Consider the following 4,314-nt stretch of genomic DNA (forward strand, 5'->3'; position numbering starts at 1 on the left):
ATTTCTTTATCAAACAGATCTGACACCCATATCTCTTCTGCATGCCAAATATTCTCCTGGGCCCAGACACAAACACTGTGGTGGTCTATGTAGTCTATTCAAGAGGCAGAAGGCTTTGTTTCAAGTCTACCCACTCCTGTATGTAAGCTTTTCCTCACTTTTGAAGGTTTAATTAAGAAAATGTAATGGCTTTGGGAGGTATATTGGTTAATACACTGAGTTTCCAAAGAGCATTTTATGGTAGCAATATTGCTTTTCATCTGTCTTTCACAGAAACCTATCTTTACTAAGTCTGCTTTTCTTGGAGATATTCTAATTGCAAAACAGTATTTGGTAGCATTCTCAATGCTACCAAAGAAAATAGCCTCTCTCTTCCAGCCTTAGTCTTTGCCATCTAGCCTTTGTTCATGTTCACCTCTTGTTTTTTGATGAACAAAATTCAACAAAAGCCAGCTGTCTTGAAAGCTGACTGATCACTACAGGTCACTGCAGGGAGGCTGGGATTTTCCAAGCCAGCCAGAGGTATTGCTGGGCATCACACTGATGTCCTAGTTCAGGATCTTAGGTAGGTGTTGGAGATTGCACAGGGAGGCACTGATACAGCTTCTTGACAACACAAAATGACAGCCTAACCACATGTTACCAACATAGCCCAGGATGGAAGGAATTGTGGTCAAAAGCTTTGTTTGACAGGACAGACAAGCAGAAAATGTCACTTACATGCAACAAATTACAGCCAGAGTCATGCTCTGCACAGACCCTGACAGATCTTGAAAGCCAGAATCATATACCCTCCCACCTGTACAAATTCAAGCAAGCTGCTTCTGCTGTGCCACCAGCAGACAAGAGAACTAAGGATTTTAATGTGGGAAGTGAAAATGGTGAAAGCTCCCTGCTTCCTTCCCTGCTTGTTCCTTACATTTGAGACAAAAAGAAGCACAAATCCTACCAAGGCAAAGGATTTCTCAGCTAGATGAATTACAGGAGGAATAACCACATAATGATAGGCATGAGACAAGTGCTAAATTTACTATAGCTCTGTGCAGGCTAATCTTGCATAAAATGAAGACATTTAGTAATAGCCATGGCTTCTCATCCTGCTTCTGGATTACTACAAAACATCCCTGCTGCTCCTTAGTTCTTACAAAATCTACATATAGTGGATTGTATGGTATGTCTGGCAACATACTCAAAAACACTGTCATCTCCCAGCACACTGGAAATACCAGTTGCTTGCCAGAAACAGCTCCCTGGGGGTCACACAGAGACTCTGCTGGGAGACAAGGGTTCCAGGTTCTTGCAAAACATTTGCCTTGAGGTGCCACAGTAATAATTGACCTGTACAGGAATGTCTGTAACAAACTGCAGGAAGGCTCTGTTTCTAATGGCTCCATCAGCACAACAGATAACGCCTGCTGAACTTGGTGAAACAGGTTGTTTACATATTATGTATTTTCCTGATGGTCTGATACACAGTAATATGCCATTGTGCAAATTGCAAGTGTTGGTTTTGGCCAGACAGCAGCTCTAGAGGATCTTCGAGCATAATGTTGTTTTTCAGTTCTGTGTCTCTTGATGAAAGGCTTGTAGGGAAAGTGGGTTTTTCAGGCTTAAGGTTTAATTCAGGGTGTGGACAGGAGAGCAGGACACAGCACACCCAGTCCCACATGCAGTGGTATGAGCCACTGGCTTCACTCTGTCTCCATTTGTGTTCTGTCAGATCAAAGTAGTTTTTTGCTGATGGTCAGGACTGGTGTTTGGAATGAAATGTACTTGGCTACCTAAGGGCTTGGCTTGGGGTTCCCTGGAGTCAACAGCAGTGGCCTTTTGAAGCTGTCTTAGTAACTAAGTATTGGCTACCATTGATGCTCAAATCAACATTTCCAAAGAGTACCCACTTCCAGCTGGAGTCCTGAATCTGCATTCAAGGCCTTCAGCAAACTGGTTTTCAGCAGCACTGAGCTGCAGATACAATGGGAGATGGTAGATCTGTCTAAATCTGCATAAGATCTTGATGCTGAAATCCTAGTTGCTGAAGGCTTTTTTGGTTGAAAAGTCTTTCCTGAGCTATGATATGATAATGGTCATATAGCTTCAAAAACAAAAGCTAGGATGGTCCTCGCCCAGGTGGATCCTTACAGTCAGAACTACTAATGATATACTATTACTATGTTTTTATCCAGTTCTCCCACTGGGATATTAGAACACTCTCTTAAGTACACTAAGTTGAACTTCCAGCTGTTGTTGATCTCAACTCAAAAACATAATCAGCTAAGCCTGTGTGATGGTGTAACCGGGTGGTGCTGACTAAGCACGGGTATGTTACCCCTGATGTCTTTAAACATGCCCCACAAGTGTCAGTAAGCACAGGATAACCGGTAACAGGAGCTGCTACAAACAGGTCTTTCTTGTCTGCTTGGCTAAAGATACAGCAAACATCAGTGGGGTGTCACAAATGAGAAATAGGATGACCACCTTGAAACAGTTACAAATATTCTGCCTTCTAAGAGGGCTGTTTGGAATGTTTTTCTGTGTTTGAATGACTCCTCATTGTTCTTTTAAAGAAACACCACATGGAAGAGGGTCTGAGAGTCCTCCAGCACATCCCAGCTGATGCAGAATCAGTTCAAAGTTATGGACATCCAAGGGAGGCCACAATAGATTTGTCACCCATCAGCAGGGCTGATGCACTGCTCCATAGCAGGCATGGAATTTCATCCCATGATGTCTTTGCTTCCCAATGCCAATCATGGTACTCCTCATGCTGGAGCTATAACTGTGGGGGTTTTTTTCTTCCTTTTTTTCTTTTTTAATTGAAAAATATCTGGTAACTGGTCCCTGAAAAGGGTTCTGAAAGGGATTTGGTGCATGAGACAGCTGTAGCAGATGACTTGACCAAACCACCTGAGAAAGGAGCCAGAAGGAATAAAAATGAACACAAAAGTCGTAAGAATTCCTCATAATTCCTCATAAGGATGCACCAATCTTTAAGAAGAGCTCTTGTACATCTTTCCAAACAAGTTGCTGGATGCAGAATGCCTACTGAGACAACTAGTACTACTAATTTTTTATTTTTTTTTTAATCCAGGTAGACCAAAAAATGCAAAAGGCCATATTCTGCAACATCTTTGCAATTCCTGTAGCACCATGCATGCCCTGGAGAGAAAGTCTACAATTCTGTGGAAACATTAACACATCTTTGGTGAATTTTATGTTCAGATTTATTTCTTCCAGCACACATTAGATATTCCTACCCCCTAGAGAACAGGGTACAAAAGATTTCTGGAAAGCTGGGCTTTCTACAGAAGTAGAACAGGCATGCCCTGAAGCCCTCCTACACGATACCAAACAAACACTGCACATTCAACAGACCTGCTGGTTAATGATCTCGCTCATATGTAATGTTTCAACCTTAGAATGTTTTTTGTTTGCTTCAAAAGCCACAAAGCCAAAGAGGAAGTGTAGGAGAACGTGGGCAGGACAGTGGCCACAAGCTTCATGACCTCATCTTTTTCCACCACATGGGGATTGGTGGCTGTGCTTGGGACAGAGTTTAAATTCCCAGAGCTCAGAGATGTCAGGCAGCAGGAGACGAGGGGAGAAAGCCAGAGCTGCTGGGAGACAACTGTCTGAAGCTGCTGCTGGGATCACTAAGAGTGCTCTTGTTGTGGCTGACTCCTTCAGCACCAAAAAAGGTAACTTTTATTTTCTTTTTTACCTGACATGTCCCCGTCCATCTGCAGCTTTAGCCTAGGAAACACCGAGCAGATCTTTGAAAATTGCTTCACTGGGCAGGGATATTTGATATTTCTCTGTGGAAAAAAAGGTGTGCTTTTATAGGAGCAAGGTTGTTTAGCAATGCCAAGTATTGCACATAATCACAATTTTAAATTTGTGTACTGATAGATGTTGGGAGAAGGTTACTGAAAACCCTGCCACTGAATCATGCACCCGAAACTCAGAGCTGGTGCTTGAACACAGAAAGCTTTCTTCCTCATATAATCACTGCCTGCCAGTGCTCTTGTTTCTCCTGGCAGGCTCATGGTTTGTGCTGCACAATCCTGAGTTGATGGGACAGTGAATGGGATACACTTCTCTGTGAAACTTGAAATTGCAATACCTCTATCAGAGTGTCCTGTCTCAGGGCCAGCCTTACTAATGCATTTAAATGTCCCAAGCAGTTTTGTTTTCTGCTGTGATTTACCAAAATTTTGAATGACTCTTGTTCATCAGTAAATTGGTTTAAATTCTCAGCAATTTTCCTTATTCTGGGAACTGGTCAGTAAGCACTGAAGTTTACTTTAGCTCTCCTAA

General features: G+C 42.5%; 1 protein-coding gene across 1 annotated transcript in view; it reads left to right on the plus strand.

Moving 5' to 3' along the window:
- Positions 1-3,590: 3,590 nt before the first annotated feature.
- Positions 3,591-4,314, plus strand: part of SPP1 (secreted phosphoprotein 1) — a 4,421-nt gene continuing 3,697 nt past the window's right edge. The window contains exon 1 of the mRNA XM_005418195.2: positions 3,591-3,695. The gene's annotated coding sequence lies outside the window, so the exon portion shown is untranslated. The remainder of the gene's footprint in view (positions 3,696-4,314) is intronic.

Source organism: Geospiza fortis, unplaced genomic scaffold (assembly GCF_000277835.1).
Source record: "Geospiza fortis unplaced genomic scaffold, GeoFor_1.0 scaffold11, whole genome shotgun sequence".
Classification (NCBI taxonomy): Eukaryota; Metazoa; Chordata; class Aves; order Passeriformes; family Thraupidae; genus Geospiza; species Geospiza fortis.